A 19,946-nucleotide genomic window follows, 5' to 3' on the forward strand; every position below is an offset into this window, starting at 1 on the left:
AAGGGAGGAACAGCTGAAGCTTGAATCCCACAGCAACATCTCCGAGAAAAGGAAGAATCCACCCCAGAAAAATGCTGCAGCTACTGGGAAATCTTTCTTCTGTCCCTCTCTGCTCATCCTTTGCTGTAAGGACACGGTGCCTTGCGGGGAACCCGGCTTCAGCTACAAGAAAAAGTACCTAGAGAGCACAGCGGTCTCTTACTTCTTGCCTCTGTTTAATGTTAAATAACTCTTTTCACTTCAAAGGCCAGATTCTGATTCAGCTCAAAACTCCCCCTGACTTCAGTGGGACCAGGGGTTTGGCCATCAGTCAACGTGGAGACTTAAAGAGACGTTCAGAGTTACAAAGAAACTGCAGAAGAACTAAAACCCAAGGGGAGACAGTCAGGGTTGCCAAGCTGGAAATAGGATGGTATCGCTTGTGCTATCATTTCTCCACTGATTTTTTTATTTAATTAACTAAATGAGATACCTTTCAACAGAATTTAGATCTGACAAATGTCTGCTCTGTCAGAGGAGCCTACGCAAACAAATCTAAGGCTTCAGCTGTCTCGGTGATTACCAGCCTACGTGCTCAGAAATACGGGATTCCTGCAAGTTTTTACTACATCGTTTGCTCCCAAGGAAAGGGGCTGGAAGGCACAAGGCTGGGGAAAATAACTCCAGACACGTGGACAGCTGTGGTCTAAAACACAGTTGCTCCGTCCCGTCAGCCCTGCTCATATCCCCCCGAGCGAGACAAGTCCTCCGAGAGCCCCCACCATTTGTCTGGCATGTGGAGAGCTGGAGGACAACGTGGGGTTACATTCTCCTGGTGGTTGCACGGAGATTTGGTCAGGCAATTCCTGCAAATACTGAGAGGTAAGGAGCTACAGCTCCAATGGCACTCGAGACATTTAACCCGCGGTGCAGAGCATCCCGAACGGACTGAGATCCCATCCGTGGGCTCAGGGACTGGATGCTTTGGATATCCTGGATCTTGCCTTCGAAGAACCTGCCTGGACATCATGCTTGCCCTCAATCCCAGGCAACTCTCCCATGGGACAAACCCTCTTGGGCATGCTAAGCCCCTCACAGAGGAGGGATGCTGGTTTTGTCCTGCTTTCATGCAGAGCCTGATAGCTGGTGGGCACGGCCAGGGCCACGGACTTGCAGCCACTCAGGCAAGAAGTCGAGAACAAAGAGCGGTGCCATGGCCAAGGTCAAACCTTCTGCTTCCCCTTCATCCTTCTGGTGAATGGAAACATTCCTCACTGCATTCTGCAGACAGAAAGTTTCTCTCTTTCTTCTGCCCAGGCAGGATCTCACCTTTGTGCCAGGATCAGGCCCAGGAATATGGTGCTAAGTCTTGGGAGTATCTCATGATCAACTTTGCTATTAACACGCCTGCAATTAATTAGCAATTGCCGTTATAAGGGATAGATTAAGATCTGCTGCAGGAATGGACTCTGTGGGACCTTCCACTCCTATGAGGATCCCAGGTCCCACTTATCCGTGGCACCCCCCAACGCTAGAAGAGTAGAGCATCCCCAAGGCACGCAGCAACTGTACCTGCGAATGGAGGACTAGTGGGGCTGGCTCTACGGGATGAAGGGCCACCTCCCTCCCACCTTCTTTTTGAAAATCCCACAGTAATTTTCCATTGAGGGAGGGAAATTAAATAAAACTCTTAGAGACACCACTGAAAGATTTAAATTCACAGAGACTGATAGCAACTGGGTTCTTCACGGCTGTACTAGCCAGCTGCCCTGAAAAGGGAAAGGGCAGGAAGAAGCAGAGTCCCCTGAAACATCCCCTGAACAAAGCAATGTCTCTAGGCTCAGGCTTTCCGAACTAAGCATTTCACGCACCACGAAACCTGACGGCAACCCCATCCCTGGCCAGGGACGCAGTTGACGATGGCATGGCTTGGAGAGAGGTACCCCGCCAGCCCTGCCAGCTCCTCTGCATCCCACCACCGCGTTCCACCAGCACATCCTCCCCTCTGCCCCCAGCAGCCGTGCAGATTACGTGGCAGTCTTGGATCCCATGAGTAGGGGATGCAGCTCCCCAAATAACCGGACTGGCACCCCCGAGCAGGCGCTGCTGGAGGGGTTCGCCATTGGCACTGGCTTTGGACACCTAAGGGACATCGTGGTCCAAACTGGAAGGCCTGAAGGATCCCAGTTAGGAGCTGGTGGAATTTTACAGCATCTAAAACTGGTCCTGGAGGTCTAATTCTGCACTGGGAGGTCAATGGGAATATTGCTATTAATATAATGAGGAGGAATTTCTATACTAGAGGCCTGACTTCCCCCAAAAGTATTCTTCACCAAGCCTGCCTCCAAAGGCACTGTGATGTTTTACGTGTGTGTACTATGATAACTCAGCGTTGCTTTGGTGCGGGGAGCACCACACTCCAGCCATGGCCACTTTCTATCCTCGCTATGATTGAGAATGGGAAACACTCAAATAAGCTTGACGGTTCCACACAATTTAATCAAAAACCTCAAAACCCCACAGAAAGCAACAACCACCAGCTCCAAGGATGAAGAACACAGGACTTCTGTGTGTGTTTTCCCTTTGGCTTCCTCTCTCTAACTGGTTTCACTTGGCTCCAGTTTCATTTTTGTTTGCATTTTTCTCAGATGAGAAGGGAACAAGATGTCATGATCACTCCTGAAAACAAAAGTGAAATTATTCACATTTCTTTTATGCCTTTCTGTCGCTAGGGTTAAAGTCTATCCCGATCAATAGACCCAGCCCACGCGTCTGGATGGGCATGGCATTTTGGAAGCATAGAAAACCCACCTGTCAAAACGGTGGTGATCAGGATCTCAAATCATCTTCAAACAGTTGAGACATGATGCGTGCTTTAGGTCTTACACGTACGCATCCTTGAAAACATACAATGAACTCCAGAAGACAAGCACAGCCAACAAAAACAACCCTGTGAGGGTAGAGATGTTTTTGATGAGGCTCACAGCATCTGGCTGCTGGGAAAAGCATTATGAAACCTTCAGATGAGCTGCCTACCTGGGAAAAAGTCCTCTGGTCACCACCTTGGTCTTGGGGTACAGCTGCTGCTGACAACCCTCCCTTGGGCCTGGACATCACGCCTGTCTTTGTTTGCTAAAGATGATTTCGTTTGGCCTTTACAACACAACTAGACTCACTATAAACCAACTTGGTAGCATTGATTTTTATGACGAGGATGGTGAAACACTGGCACAGGTTGCCCAGAGAGGGGGTGGATGCCCCATCCCTGGAAACATTCCAGGTCAGGTTGGACGGGGCTCTGAGCGACCTGATCTAGTTGAAGATGTCCCTGCTCGTTGCAAGGAGTTGGACTAGATGGCCTTTAGAGGTCCCTTCCAACCCAAACCATTCTGTGATTCTGTGACTGAAAGACAGAGACACCCAAGGTGCTCATGCAGTAATGCATCCAAAAAATGGGTGTAGGGTTGACGCAAAGCACGGTTCATCATGGGATGCACTGTCTTCTGCTATGGGATGCTGACTGATTTGGCCTTTCCAAACACACAAACGGACCTGATTTCTCCCTGTGCCTTCCTGCAGCATCGCTTCACGCCATCGGTGTCCACTACTTCTCCCACCACAGTGATGGACACCCCACTCACAGGACCACCAGATGAGCGCCCAGTCTGCAGGCTGTGCTGCAGGAGCAGAGACAGCCCTGCTGGGCTGAAACGACACGGCACAAAGTCCATCGGAGCAGACCCAGCAACGCATTGAAGAGCAAACTTGTCTGCTGCTGAAGTCCAATGAAAGTCCTCACATGCTGCAATGCTTGGCCGCACAGGCTGCCTGAGTCAGCTATTTTCTTCTAAGCTTCATGGAAATGAATCTTCAGGAGGAATTTAAGTAGCTGTTTTGCAACACCAGCTTGGGAAAGACATCCCAAGTACAGATGGCATGCGAGATAGCTCCAAAACAGCTCTTTAAATGCTTTGCTGGATCTCCCACAAATCATTAGGGATGTCCAGATGGAGGCCCTTGTTGCACAGGGCGGGCAACCAGCTAGGAAGACACCCCCTGGACTTCAAGGCTGACTGCCCAGACTGGTGTAGAAATCACTGCAGTGATTTCATGTAGAAATTGCTTGGAAATGGTTCTCTTCATAAACTACATTGCTTGGAATTATGTTTTTGGATTCTTAGCGTATTGTAAACATGACTGCAAAAATTACATGAAAACCATAGGAAAATACAGTGACAAGGAACTGAATCCAGTTTAGTTGAAATAGTTTAAACCTGAAAGACACAACCACGGCACACGACGTTTTCCAAAAATCTGCTGAGCGCAAATACACACGGATCCTGGACTACTGGTAAGAATGTGACTTGAATGAATATAGATTCATCTTTTACTACTATGCAATAAAAGAGCTTATATCGCAGACTCCAGGCTGCCTCCTTTAAAAATACACCAAGGCTGATCAGTTATCCCAAGATCCGATAATCCTCCAAGAGATATAAGCTTTAAACCCGTGCCAAGATGCACAGACACAGCCCACCACCATCCCTCCATGGTCCTGTCCCTCAAGACACAACCTAAATAGTACGTACGAGCCCCCACCTGCTGCCTTTTTGTTCAGCTGTCTTCCTTTAGACCTCTGTGACTCTTTGACCTGCAAGCAAGGAGACATCCTAGGTTTTTTCCATCTCCTATTTATACCAGTGCTTTCTAGTGAAGAAATAAATGTCTTTCCTGTAGAAGCTAAGGCAAGATTTGACAGGATCTCCTAACAGCTGTCCAGACACATGAGCTGACCCAAAGTCCACGGCAAGCAATTACTTCCGACACGGGGATCTGGTAAAACACCAACTCAAGGAGCAGAGATGCTTTGGACTTATGTGTGCCAGAAGCCTTTATCAAACACGTTAAACAAACTTCTTTAAAAATGATGCAGCATGCTATAGCATTTAGCGTAGAGCTTTGGGAGCTAGGATCCATCTGGACATCGACTTATTGCAACCCAATGACAATCCTAAGCAGCTTCCCAAATGTTTACCTAAGTCTGTCCCACTGTCAAAAGAAGAGTTGTCTCCTCTTGACCCCATTCCTGCCTCCTCTCTCATGCTACCCCTAACGCTCACGTGGATGTGCTGAGCTGTGCCAGGGTCGATCCACTCCAAAAATTTACTTTCTCTTGGATGAGTTTCCACTCATCAGTTTGGAAGGGAACATGCAGCTCAGGGTGAGGCACAGAGCTGGGTCACCTTCTGCAGCTCCAGCGTCCCGTAGCTGCTTGGAGACCAGCACCCCCAGCTTTAAGTGGGAAATTGGGATGATCCATAGCATCTGCACAACGCTGGGAATGGATGGAGCGATGTTAGTTTAAATGAAATAAAAAGAAGCCTGTTGTCCACTCATGCCCTGGAGGCTGTCACGCTAAATAAAGACATTATCAGAGAAAGAGCAGATACTCAGCGCCTTCATGCCTGTTAATGACCCCGGCACCTTCCAAATCAATCTAGGGACTCTCTTTCCCACAGATGGTCCCTTGGAGACAGACTGCTGTGGCTTTAGTAGGAATAAATGGAAACAAAACAGTTAACAAATATCCAAAAATAGAGTGTAGTTAACTTTTTTTTTTTTTTAATACGGAGATGAAAAATCCCTGGGTGATTTACGTGCCAGCAGAGATATTAGCTGCATATAATAGATGCAATATTTTTAATACTAATATTTTGGGCTGAGACAAGAGTGGGAATGGAAAGTATTTCCAGTGCCTTGACTTCTTTATTTTGCAAACATCAGTTGCTAACTGGGGTCAGACAGAAATATTGTTTCTGCAACAAGAGCCCAAACAACTCGAGCTGGCAACTTCTTCACGCACTAACCATGCCAGGAGGCCCTGCAGAGCTTCAGCACGTTGCTCCGTCCCAGGTCTCCGGGGCCAACGTCCCCAACTTGGGCTTGCAGGGAGAAGGAGTGGGTGGTAAATGCTCTCCTGCAGAGAGGGTGGCTACTTGCTGTGGCCAAAAACTGGAAGTCACCACCCAAACTGTGCAGCCACACCATTGAAGTGCTGCTGGGCTTCTCCAAATGGGCCAGGTGTCATGGAAAGACCTCGTGTGACACAGAGGATGCCGTAAAACCTTTTTTTACCCATCGAAAGCATCAACCTCTGCTTGCCCTTACCTCTCAGTTCAGTTGCCAGATAACTCTGGAGAGCAACCTGGCAGCAGAAAGCCCTCGGTGCTCGTTCCAAGTGATCACCACCAACGGCACATTTATATTTGAGGATTGAAAGCAGGAGAAAGAAACAAGTTATTTCACTTTATATTCACTCCAGCAACCAGCTGCTGACAAGACCTCCATGAACTCGTGTTGGAAAACAACATGTAGATGGATAAACCCATTTCCAGTACTGAGGAGCCGTGCCGGAAACACTCCACCAAAGAGAAAGCCATTTCAATAACAGATCGGTTTCCTAGTGCAGAGGAACCTGCCGCTATATTTCCTTCCCTCAATTCTGGCCGGCTGAAATAGCATCACGTAGACGATTGTGTTTTGCACTACATGACACTAAAAGAGCAGCCTTGAAGGACAGTCTCATGGGTGACGGGGTTCACACATACAAGGATCTGGTGGCCGTGGGTTCACTGCGAGGTCTGCGGTGGGGGAAGGTCCAACCACAGCCCCTTCCCTCCTTTCTGCCTTGGTTTCCTCGCGGGGAAAGGGGGGATGCTGAGAGCAGCCCTCTGCCAAAAAGCACTTTGAGGTTGATGGACAACAAAACACTGCAGCATTGTTTCATCTCTGGCTGTCTTCCCTGGGGACAGCTCTTGCATTGCTTCCCCGTGACTCTTCCTACAGCTGACTGACCCAACAGCACCCTATGCTTGCCCACACGATGAAGACTTTCCTGCCAGGTTGGTTAAAAATAAATAAGTGACATCATCAGCTACCAAAGCAACACCAATACAACCAAGATGACCAAGGTGCCCTGGGTGGAGGGCCACAAAAAATGGTCAGGGGGATGGAACACCTCTCCTATGAGGACAGGCTGAGAGAGTTGGGGTTGTTCAGCCTGGAGAAGAGAAGGCTTCGGGGAGACCTTATTGCGGCCTGTCAGTACTTCAAGGGGGCTTATGAGAAAGATGGGGACAGACTTTTTAGTAGGGCCTGTTGCGACAGGACAAGGGGGAATGGCTTTAAACTAAAAGAGGGTAGAATCAGACTAGACAGAAGGAAGAAATGTTTTACGCTGAGGGTGGTGAAACACTGGCCCAGGTTGCCCAGAGAGGGGGTGGATGCCCCATCCCTGGAAACATTCCAGGTCAGGTTGGACGGGGCTCTGAGCAACCTGATCTAGTTGAAGATGTCCCTGCTCGTTGCGGGGGGTTGGACTAGATGGCCTTTAGAGGTCCCTTCCAACCCAAACCATTCGATGATTCTATGATCCCAGAGCAGGCACTGCTGAATGCTTCTGTTGATGGTCTTGCTTTCAAAATGGTACAAACTGTATTAAACGCTGACTCCCACTTTGCTGAACAGAACTGAAGAGCTAAGGTAGTACTCAATGGGCACATAGTCTGCAGGCACAGCCACGTGAGCACTTTAACTCTCATGACATGAAAAGAAGGATGGTTCAAAATAAGCAAAAGGAGATATTTCTTCACATAATGCACAGTTAAACTGTGGAGCTATGCTATAGGAGATGTGCGTACCAGGTGTTTACAAGGGTTCAAAAAGCACATTGCCAAAGTCATGCAAGGAAAATCCACTAGGAGCTACTGGACACAAAGGTGAGCAAATGTGGTCCTGCAGATCTTCAAAGTGTAAATTCCTGGAGAATCATAGAATCATTTTGGTTGGAAAGGAACCTTAAGATCATCGAGTCCAACCGTTAAGAAGAGGAGAGCACTGCTGGGAAGCAGCATTACATGCATACCTGGTTCTTCTCACTCTCCTCCTGGTGTCCATTGCTGGTCACCAAGCCAGGTGGTCTGGTGTCACCCATCACAGCTCTCCTCCTGCTCTTACTGAACTCCAGACCAGCTCCGGCACACCACTAGCACATCTAATTGCAAATGAAAAACTCCTGCCCCTCTGCTGATGCAGGATGGCATGGCAACCATAAGATAAGACAAGTTATCTCCCAGCTGGGCGGAGGGGTTGCAGTGTAAGGCACTCTGCATGCACAGCCAGCAGCACGTGCAGGCAATTACCACCACCCAGCTCACGTGCCGTAATTCATTAAGCCGCAGTAACGCAATCACCCAGCTGAGCCCTTTTAGGAACAAACCGCCAAGACAATATTGTCCTCTGGGGACCTGCAGTTCGGAGAATTAATTTAGTGTAATAACTCCCAGCGATGTTGCGGACAATCAAACTGAAAGAAACGATGATCTGTCTCTAAATTGCCTGTAACCAACCCCTCAGCTGATGCCCTGCTCATCGGCGACCGCCGGCTCTGCTCGGGCAGGAGGGGCAAGTGCCGACTGTTTGTTCAGGACTTTCATGCATATGAACACTTAATCCTTGAGGAACCTCATCGTGAAGGACCAGCACTCCAACAAGGAGTTCTTCATGTTGTTCTCTGGGATGCTCAGCTTCAGCCAGTGCAGCTTTCTTAAGTCATTTGGTTTCATTTTAGGCAGTCTGTGAGGAGCAGGGAGTTGGACTCGACCCTTATGGGATCCTTCCAATTCAAGATATTCTGTGATTCCTCTCTGAGATGCACCTTTAGTGCAGTTGTTCCTGAAAACGTGGCCTGTCCTTCAGCACTGGTTCAATTTTTCTAATTCTTAAGCAGGACAGCGACTATTATTTTAACAGCATCTCTGCTTAGGTGCTTTCAGCTGCCTAGAAGAGTTTTTTGCATCGTTACGCTCTAAACGCTATGATTTAGCTAGATGCTAGCATTGCTACTCATCATTGCAGGCAAGTACACCACCAGAGACTTACTTTTGTCCTTAAAAAGAAAAAAATTATTGGTCCCGAGTTTGCTCAGGAGAAGAGCTCTCCCACCAATGGCAGCTTTTCGCAGCCACCATTATGCTGGCGCAACTCCTCTGCACCCTGCTTAGCGTGGACGGCTGTGACATCCCTGGTGGGTTTGGGCTGTTCCCTCTGCAACCCCGAAGAGAGTCCCCGTGGTGGCTCCAGTAACCACCATCAGCTCCCAGGAGGGCACGGAGGAGACAGGAGCATAAGGAGGAGGATGAAAACCTGATTTCCAGATGCTGCTCCACGGGTTCAGACCCACGTTAAACCTAATTAATTTGACTCGGAAATCCTACTGAGAAGGAAAAGGGTGTTTCAACCTTTTCAATTCCTTCCCTTCCTCTTTCTTCTGCTTCAACACCGTTTGTTGAGTTCACTAAAAGCACTGCAAATCATTTAGCTCAATGCTAGTTTTCAACAAGTACCCAGTCCATCCAAAACATTTCGTTTTGTTCCAGCTAGGAACAGCACTTCGGCACTAAAATAACGACTTGATATTGTTGCTTTCTTTAATAAACATCCTCTCCTCTCACTGCAAAGCCCTCAGTAAATGGCCCTGGAAGAACAAAAGACATTTCTGTATTGTTTTAAGTTCTCTTCCTTTCTGAAAAACCTCAATTAAAACAGTGAAAAAGCAAACGTGTCGCTACTATACTCTGTAATTATGAACTCATTTCTATTCACTCGCCCAGCAGGAGAGGTTTGTCCTGGTGACCTCTGAAAATGGGTTTCTAAGGCTTTTCCAAAATTTCACAGCCTTAAAAACGACACTTTCATGTCAGCCGTAAAACAGTTCACCTTCGCCTTCACCCAAAATAACTCGCAATCTTAAAATCCAGGGTGAGGGCCATTCCTGTGACTATTTCTATTTGTGAAAGGAGCCCTAGCGCTGGCCATTAATAGATTGGCATGGCAGCGTCTCTGGAAATAGTGCAACCCTTCAAGGCAGCGTGAAAATTGCATGAACACGGGCTGTCAGCTTATTGTAAAGAGTTTTCAAGTAAATACCTTGCATGGCACACCCCTGAGTGATTTTGGGGCTTTTCTTAGTAATCTTTCCAGCACAAAAATTACCTGGCCTGAAGAGGACGTGTGCCGTTGCGATCCCAACCTCTTGACTAGCCCATGCAATGCTTGCGGGAACAAGCGTGGAGTTTTCTTTTGGTAAAGTCTACTGAGAAGACATTTTGCAAGAGAGAATGTTGGGACAACTTGGTTATATATGTATATATCTTGGTTATATATATGTGTATACATATATCTTTAAGCGGAGAGTGAAAGACAAGGAGAGTAAACAAGAGGGAAAACCATTTTTTTATAAGAGATGAAATAGTGGACAAGAAGATGATGCCTGAGAAGTCAGAATCAGATAATAATGATGCAGAGCAGCAGATTTTCATGTAAAATAAAGTAGTATTGTCCTTTAAACACAAGCTAGTCAATAGCTTTAAAATTCACACACAGGACTACGAGCCACACCGCTTTAGGGTCCATTCCTGACCCTCCCATGATTTCACGTGCCCATGACACACCTAGGCACATATATCTCTTTTCTCTTAACATTTAGGACCAAATCCAAGGGAGCACATCCACATCCACAACACAGCTTAGGCAGAGCCAAGGACCCTACAGCTCTCATCAACCAATTTCCAAAATCCCACCCAACCCCAAGGGTTTGGGTCAGCTCACGTTTTGTGTTAGGACATACCAGATCCATGAACTGGACATCCACCCACCAGCTCCCTTCTAGAAGAAACCTTCTAGAAGAAGGTGCAAATTGTTAAGTGAAGTGAAAACGAGTTAGGGATTGTAGCAGGAGTTGGCAATGCCTTGGAGGGGCTCAGGGCTAAACCTTTCCACCTGTGATGACAACGGTTTGCTCCGTCGACACCTGTTTACAAAAAACTAAGGGCAAAACCCCCAACTACACGCTTCACCCAGGCTGCTGAAACACCCGTGACTGGTGTCAACTCCTGCTCATTAGCAGTGCTGAGCTGGCTTGGCTGGTAGACTCAGGTAGGATGTACCTACACAGCTGATGGGTAAGGAGGGCTCGCTCTGGCCAGTGAAGCCAGGCAGCCTCAACAAGGGGTCGAGCTAAATGTGGGTGAGGGATCTCATCAGCTGTGTGCATATTCCAGGTACAGACACAAGCCCGTTTTCTTCAGACACCAGAAATACTTATGGCAAGCATGGTCAGAAGTGGACACTGCTGCCCCCAAAGCTTCTCAAGAAGTGCCAAGGCAGTACTCTCTGCGAGCACGAAAATGTCTCGGTGGAAACCCTTGCTTTCCTTGGCTGGGAAGAGATTTCTCCTCCATGAGACGGGACAGAACGGGATGCCCAGTCTCAAGTCTTTGTTCTTGCTGAAGAGAGCCCAGAAACAAATCCCCGTCCCAGCGCTTCCTCCGGCACAAGGTGTTTTGGCTCAACTCCTCACACAGCTCTTTGTTTTTCAGACTTCCTTGGTTCTGGTCAACATGGGAAGGCACAATAAAGCAAGGAAACCTGTTCTCATAAGATGGCCAGACTCATTTTTCTTATGTGGGCACCAGAAGATCTCAGTGAGAAGCTTTCCAGGGCTCTCCAAGCACCTATGATTTCCACCTTTGGGAATCCCCACCTTGTCCCAGGGGAAGGGGAATCCTCCCTCCTCTCCACGCAGCATCAGATTATTGTAGGGTTGTTCACAAAGTTCAGTCTTGTGCAGGACTTTTACCAGAGTGCCATGGTGGAGACTTTCAGGCCCTGTGCATATGTGCCTAGCGTACAGAACCACAAGAGAAAATACCATTTAACGCATGGAGCACACAGGCACGGGGAGGGGATTACACAGCTTCACACAGATGGTGGGTTCAAATTGCCTAATTTTAGGTGTCTGCGATGTCAGAGGCCAAATGTGAGGTGGGGATCTAAACTCCATGGTAGCTCAACCAGGTGGTGGAGACTGGGGAGAGAGTCACCAGGCCAAATGCCTGCTTCATGCTGAGATGAACCATCCTTCAAACTACAGTGACTGCATCCCCTCTGAGCATAACGGGAACTTTGGCACCCAGTTCATATATAGTCAACTTAGTTATGGACACATGCGGTGGGATTTAGGTGGTGGTGTCACTCGAGATGCTCTGTTGCATTTTGTCAGGCTCCCACCCCATTTCGGTGCAGGTTTCACAAGGTCCAGTGTCCGGTAGCTCCTTCCACGGGTTTCATGATATGCTAGGGCATCTGAAATAGCAGCTGTGATCATGGAGGTGAATCCCAGCAGTCTCTGATAAAGGTGAGGACTGAAATGAGGTCTGCCATGTTTCCCCCAGGGCCCTGGACACAAGAGCAGTTGCCTTGCTAACCTTCTCCCTAGTTGTATAGCCACCACAAGCTCCTGCTCCCCGTTCCCTAACACTCACAAGAATGGTCAGCAGCAGAAAAGGAGCGAAGAGCTGTCCGTGCCAACAACTCACTGTCCTGCAGCCCAGCCCCTGCCACCACACAGGAGAAAGATACCTAATAAATACCGAGTTTTGATGAAATCAGGTGTCCCTCCTCCACAGCCACACACCGAAGTTCTCCTGGATTTTTTGCTGGAGCAATTATTTTGCTTTCTGTGAAGTAACATCATAAGACCCTCAGCTTATCCAAGCAGGCCATTACATTTCTATTGAGGTTTCGTAACAGTAAAATGTTTTGCCGGTGCTACATAAAGTCTTTCAATCAGCTGCAGAGATGGAGAAAAACAACCTGCAAAAGCCTCCTGATGCCATAAAGTCTACTGGCAGCTTGGCAATTCAGGTTAAATTTAGTCTGCAGGACAGAGGTCACTTCAGTCGCCAAGATCATAAAAAAAAAAAAAGGAATAAAAAGTCTTGTGTTGTAGAGTTTTTATGTAATGACAAAGCCGCTCTCAATAGAGAGGTGGCAACCCTGCAGCTGGGAAACGCACCCAGCTCTCTCCTGCCACTGCCTCCTGGCATTAAAAAAAAGGAACAATGAAAGGAAAGGATTAAATTTGCTTAGATGAGTATCTTTTAACCCTTCTGCACCATGCCTTTGGCTAGGCACACAAGGAGGACGGAGCAGATATGGAGAACAGTAATGGATACGCATCTCCTGAAGTCCTGCTCATGTGGATTGCATCCTGTTGAACTCATAAAGGTTTATTTTTCTCTTTGCATTAGTCTTGAGCCCACAGAGCGCTCCGATATTTGCAGAAGTACATTTTCCCCGCATCACATGAAATGCAAAATCCTTTTAGTTGTTGCTAGCGTCGGGAAAGGAGCTGTAAATACGGCATCGCCTTTCGTGGCGTGTTTTGCAGCCGCACCATCTGCCTTCAGGGGTGACTCACGGCTGGGCCTATTTTCACTGACACCCTCAGTGTGTAAGGGCTTAGCGCTGATCACAACAGCAGAAACAAGAGCAGCTGGGTGGAAAACCCCTACTCACCCCGCCACAGCTTGAGACACGGGTGACAGGCAAAACAAACTCCCTGATGGATGCTAAATACCAACTGCTCCACCTTACTGCTACTGGTGTTTCACATGGACCGCTCAGCTAATGGGAAGATCCCACGTGTGCAGCTCTGGGGACGGTGCTGGGGCAGGCAAGTGGCTCTAAGATGAGCCAGTCTAGGACTGATGCTAGATATAAACTTGGTTGAACTTCAGACGGCTTCTGCAGAGCTGTTTGATCATCTGTGTCCTGTAGGTACCAGGGCTGGGGTTACTGCACAGGGATGGTGTTGGACTATTACAGCCCCATGCCATGCTGTGTCCTGTTCACTGAGCTCAGAGCACGGTGCAAAGGCAGCGAGGGGTCTTGATGTAGCCAAGCCACCTCCAGATCTCAGCTCCAAGAGGTCCCTCCTGACAAAAAGCTGCAGTGCCGCCCAGCAGCTCCACCCGTGGCTGAGTCACCTCCAGCCGGATGCCCGCGGGTCATCAGGAGGCGGCTTTTTGATCATTCAAGGACTGCTCCTTCAACGGGGAGCCTGGTGCAGGCTTTGTTCTCAACAACCTCCTCCTGAGAGCGGGGTCCCAGCACCATGACCCCTGGCAGAGCCTTCTCCTCGACGCCTGGAAGGAAGGGCAGTGGGGCTGGGCGATGCCAGCGCGTCTGGCCAGCGCAGCTCTGCGGGTAGGAAGGGGCTCCTGCTTGACCCCTCCTGATACCATCTCTGCCCTGCTCCATCACTGCCTTGCCCAAAGAGCAGCTGATGGACTAACCAGGTCCCAACGACTCCAGGTCTTCGTACGGACCTACCCGATAGCCTTGTAAGAGGGTATGGGAGTAACTACAAACACAGGGAGGAAGGACTTTGTGCCACTGCAACCCCCTCCAGTTCCCTACATCTGTTACTCTCTTGGTGGCAATCAAGGCAGACCTTCCTCTGATTTCCAGTCTTAATTACATGGCCAGTTTTATCTGCTTGCTGTTCACAGCAGCGCATTTCTTCAGCAGAAATAGCCCTTCTCCCCCTGCGCCGTTTACCCCCGGGTACCTCGAGAGCATCCGCATCCGCTCCCAGCCTCTGCCGGGCAAGGCTGAACCAGCCGACATGTGCGAAGCAGCATTTCCTTCTCTGGGCTTTCAAGTTTATTTTATCTTTCACTTCCCTGGGTGACCCTGGCTCCTCATATTAACAAACAACAACAAAAAAAAAGCAGAAAACTTTTGCTTTACGTCTCATCTCATCTCAAATCCCCCTTGCTAATGGCTCCATCTCATTCCAGCGTCATGCAGTCCTGCAACTCCCACCCGACCCCATACCTCCTCCCCGAACGAGGAGATCTTGCCCTTGAAGGAGCAAGCTGGGCAAAGCTGATTCCTGTGATGTTTTATGACAGGGTAAAGTGGTAGAGTGCCCTTTATGGTGTTTTGAAAGGAAATTGTACAGGAACAATGTCCCGAGCAGCGTGGCTATTGAAAACCCTTCACAAAAGGAGTTTGCCACAAGAGGAAAAGCAGCTTAATCAGTCGAACTAATCACTGTAGGTGGTTGAGTGTCCCTGAGGGTCTGTAAAATCAAATATAATGGGAAAAGAAATATATCACAGCTTGCCTACGCTCCTTGGCGGAGCCACCGGCGGATCTGGGACGTTCCCTGCCTGGCCCCGAGCCCGCCGTGATGGTCCTTTGCAGGTCCCTATGCAGGGCCATGCTCGCCTCTGTGCAAGGCCCTGGCTGGGGCCAAGTGGACCAGCTGGGATATGCCCCGGGAGGTCCCTCAGCAACGTGGTGGCCCGTCGGGATGAGCCGGGCTCCGAGCAGGGAGGCAGGACGGGGGTGCCCACCCACGTGCACTCACCCCAGCTAACCCGGTTTTCGGCGTGGGCGCGAGCAGGAGGGGTCAGCGGCGCTTACACAACCCTCCTGCTTCAGGAAGAGGAAACCGTCCCTGACAGCCACCCGGGGCTCTCCGGGGAAGGAGGATATTTCTGCCTCCCCCAGCTCTGAATCTAATTAAAAACAGAAAACAACACACACACACACACACAAAAAAAAAAATCCAGACTGTTTTTTCCTGATCATTTAAGTGTAAAGCCAAGTTAACGGTAGGAAGCAAACTGGGACAACGCAAGAGAAAACTTGGGGACGTGTCTGTAATCCTGTTGTCAAAAGCTGTAAGTATTTGGGGCACGCTGAAGGGAGATGGGGAAAGCACACAAGCCTCTTTGCTCCCACCCCTTCTCTCCGTGTATGAGCCAGGAGGAGCTACGCAGTCTTCTGCTCCAGCTCCTTATCCCCACGCAAGGGCTTTATGAGGGATGGATTTCCCAGGTGCAGAAATACCCCTCTTAAACCCCCATCCAACAGGAGAAGGAGGGGATGACACGAAGTTCAGCCACAGCTACGGGTGACGGTCCTTCACCCGAGGCTGGCCGTGGTCCCCAACAGCCCTGGCCAGGTCAGGCAGAGCAGCCCCTTGTGGCTCCGGTCATCCCAAAGCCTGGAGACACACCAGCTGTGCACGGAGGAAGCACAAGGGATCCACACCTTTTTTCCTGAAGAGAGGAATTCAGATGCCTTTTGGAAAGGGGGGATTGATTAACTCTTAGGCTTTTACTCCATCCTCTCCAAGACATGGGGCTGCGCTTCCCTCTGTCATCCTCTCCTGTCCTTGCCCATAGACTGACCACCAAAAGCCCCGTGAGATACCAGCCAGCATCTACGCACACATGAGGATTTCCTTTTGGTAAGGTATTCAGCCTGATTTGACTTCTGAATCCAACAAGATGTGATTGAACCAATGTGATTACAATGGCGCAAACTTTTTAAGACTTCTCCAGCAACCTTTTCCCGGTCCTCAGCAAAACTGTCCCCTTCCTTAGGTGATGCAGAACAATTTCAGCACTCTCTTAACCAGAAGACCAAGAAGTAGGTACGAATTCACCTGTCTTAACCCACTGCAACTCCATATATTCCTTGTAAATCCTATCTAAATGGGGCAACATTTCTTATCACTCCTACAAGGCTGGTGCAAGCCTCTGTGCATGCATTTTTGGGCCATGGGGTTTGGCCAGCTGGACCCTCCATCCCAAAACACATCATACCAGGATGCCATGGGAACTGGAGAAACCCTGTGCAGCACCAAGTTGACTTGCAATGCTTCGATACTTAAGAAAGGGCGTTTATCGGGAACTTTTTAAAAACAAGGGGCCAAACTCAGAGCCCACCTGCCCAAGGAGACCACGTCCCAGCACAGCTTGTGCTCCGCTAGCAGAGAGGCATTGGGTTGGGAAGGGTCGGAGCAGAGGACTTGAGAAATGGGTCCGTTGTGCCCCATATCCCAGAGTATTTTTTTTCTCTCGACGGCTTGCAGGAGAGAAGGGCAGGAGAGGTCCTGCCACCACCCAGGGAAAGTCCCTCCTACCCAAGAGGTAGTTGCCTATGGGAGGTCAAACCAAGTTGCCTTTGGTGATATGGAGGTAGGGTGGGTCTTGTGCGGCAGCAAACGGCGGATTAGCGTTTGGGACAATAAAACTCTCATTGGTGTTCAACACTTGCTCACGTGGACATCTACGAAAAAACTTGCCTCTGCTGCTCTCCTTCAACAATCCCATCAAGCAGTGATGCTCTCCACCACCCTCATCAGGAGGTGACAAGTTACACCTCATGTGTCTAAACCAAGAGAGAAAACACCGGGTGTGGGATTTCTGTTGGGTGAGGTGGGGAGGGCGATACTTCTCCCTGGTCTCCTGCCCTGATTATAAGCTCTTTGCAACAAGGACCTCACCACCTCCCGTAGGCTTTTACACCGCCTTGTGCAACCAAACCCTCCACCAGGTGTGGCTCTGATGTTGATCGCTGTTACCGAAAATGTGTCCAACAAACCCACAGTGGTCCTTAACAGGGAAAGTCGAAGCCTGTTTTAATGACACCTCTAATTCGCTCTTCATATCTACCTTATGCAACAAATGAAGCATGCATCCCATGGAAAAATGACTTGTGGAACATAAAAACGTATTCTATATGCAAGGAGAGAGCTATGGTTGCACGCCCATAGGGTTGCTTGTCCCCAAGGGAGTGAAAGGTGCACGGCAGAGACCTCAGGGTAGGTGAGCCGCGCTCCTCCACAACGCGGTGACAGCATTTCCCGAGGAAAGGTGACGGGAAGGAAGCAGGGACGGGCGCTATTTATAGCATGGCCGGACGTCAGCATCATTTCGCATGAGAAACAAAAGGTGCTTCGCTAGCCCAAGACGTGGCCCCTTCTGAATGTCACTGTCACGGAGGGGAGAGGAGCCCACGCGCGCTCTAGGGGGGAACCGGTATCATTTATAAGACCAGCTGGAAAAAAATAGGCAGATTTCTGGGTACCAATGTGCTTTATCAGCTCTTTTATAATAGCTGTGTCATATAAAGTACCAGCCAACCTGAAGGTCAGCTACAACCAGGCAAGGCCAGCTGGACCTGCGCATCGTGCAGAGGTCAGCCTGGGGGCTGACTCCTCGACCCACGCTGGATGTCCACTTGCGAGTGGTGACTCCTGCACATGGCAGGAGGATGCCCACCGTGGTCACCTGGGATGTGTCATCCTTCTCAGAGGAGGCAGGTCCTGGGCAGGGAGAGACGGTGCACTACAGACAGGCATTGCTCGTGGGGTGTGGGGCGCTGCTTAGTGCCAGGTGCTCACCGCCTTCAGGAGAAGGGGAAAAGCTGCTCGATGAAAACCAGACCCAACTGCGCCAGGGCTTTGGGGCCACACCTGCTTCTAAGCAACGGAGCAGGACAACCTCTTTTCTTCTTGCAAATCCATTGCGCATCAACCCTACTCCCACCCTTGGCTGCTACCAACCCCTTTCTAAGAAACCAGCTCTTCCTCCCTTGGGTCCAGGCATCCTAACTGCTTCCTAACCCCCCTCCCAACCCACGCGCCACCAAATGGCCTCGCTCAGCCTCTCCCAAGCCTCGCTGCCTCCGATGGCCCATCCACTGTCCTGCAATTTTGAATCCAGATGAGGTTTAAAACAAAAACCCCGTAACTCCCAACTGTTTTGCTGGCCATAAAATCTCATCCTGAGGGATGTTTATACCACCTGTGTGGCTCCACCAGCTCCGAAATGAAGCTCTTCTCCCCCAGAATGATGCCTGGGACATTAAGATAATAGCACTGCAATAAAGTGTGAACAGCTTTGTAACCTGTTTGTGCTCCAATACAGTCTGGGTTTTTTATCCTATTCCCTTTTTTTTCCCTCTATTTCTACCCTTTTTTTTTTTCTTATTTCTACCATTCTGAGACCTCACTAACTGCTAGAAATCAATTTTAAGGAGCGAGTGCTCTCTGGGGGCATCTAAAGAGGCACTAGAAGGACTAAAACTTCCCTCCTAGTCCCAAATGCACTGCAGAGGCAAGGGGACCCTGAAAACCCCCAGCATCAAGCCATGTGGTGCGGGGAGAAGGGGGCTGCTGAGGTCCCCAGCCGAAGTCTAGGGGATGGGGCCATGCCTTTTCAGCTTAGGTAATTATTTAAGAGACTGTTGTTTCACTCCACTCCCTCAACCTGGGCTTCTTAGCTTTTTCCAATTAAAATAAGTATGTTTTTCTGTCTAAGCTTGGACACGACCATGGATGTCTGTGCAGGACTGCATCCCCTCTGCTCTTTCCATTTTATTTCATTCGTGATTGCTTAGAGCTGAAACGGTCCCATGTCTCCTCCCGCATGATGCCATGTCAACTGGGTTTTAAGGCTTCTGTCTCTCCTCCTGGGATATTATCCCAGTGCTACTTGGTCTGGGCTGTATCTCACCCTGTGATCTTCCAACCCCAGCCCAAGGCAGTTTCTTTTGCTATCTCTCCTTGCCATCTGTGCGGGAGGCAGGGATGCCCTGCGGGGGCTGAATGCTTCTGTCTGCTGATGGTTTATCTGAAGGGACCAGAAAGAAATACACATCTGGCGTGATCCCTCAGGCCGGCTGTGTTTTCGGATGGGAGGGAAGAACCAACACGCAGTTCCATGGCTCTGGTCCAGCGCAGCTTTGGGCATGGGGCTTCAGGCAGGAGACCCCTTGGCTCTGCAGGTCTCCTCTCCCGCAGCATCACGCACTCTTCGGATGGTGGAGGAAGACCTGCTTGGTGAGCCGGGATGGGAGCAGGATGCTCCAACCTCTGCTGTGATTTCTCAGGGAGCCCAGCCCAGCGCTGCGAGGAAGCCCACCCAGCCCTCTCTTGCAACACAAGCAGACTTCAGCTTGGTTTTAACCACGTTTCGGTGATCACAGAGCTGCAACCCAGCTGAAACAAGCCCTTTTTTTTTTCCCTAGATCACAAGACGAAATTGTCTTCAAATTGCATACAAGAAAAAAGGAGGGAGACCCAAAGAGGAGAGAAAACAGAGTTTGCTGCTGACGAACCGCCCTGCCCACAGAAGAATGTTTCTAGGATGCCGGAGCAAATTCTTTTCAGCTGTTTTTTGGTCCCTGGTAAAATTTGGGAAAACCAAACCAAGCACAGGATTAACTACATCATGGCTGTTCACGAGTCGAGAAGTGAT

General features: G+C 49.4%; 1 protein-coding gene across 4 annotated transcripts in view; it reads right to left on the reverse strand.

Annotated features, from left to right (window-relative positions):
* The window catches only part of LOC143172346 (CBP80/20-dependent translation initiation factor-like), a 149,737-nt gene that overhangs the window by 48,067 nt on the left and 81,724 nt on the right, over window positions 1–19,946 (reverse strand). The window lies entirely within an intron of this gene.

Source organism: Aptenodytes patagonicus, chromosome Z (genome assembly GCF_965638725.1).
Source record: "Aptenodytes patagonicus chromosome Z, bAptPat1.pri.cur, whole genome shotgun sequence".
NCBI classification, from domain to species: domain Eukaryota; kingdom Metazoa; phylum Chordata; class Aves; order Sphenisciformes; family Spheniscidae; genus Aptenodytes; species Aptenodytes patagonicus.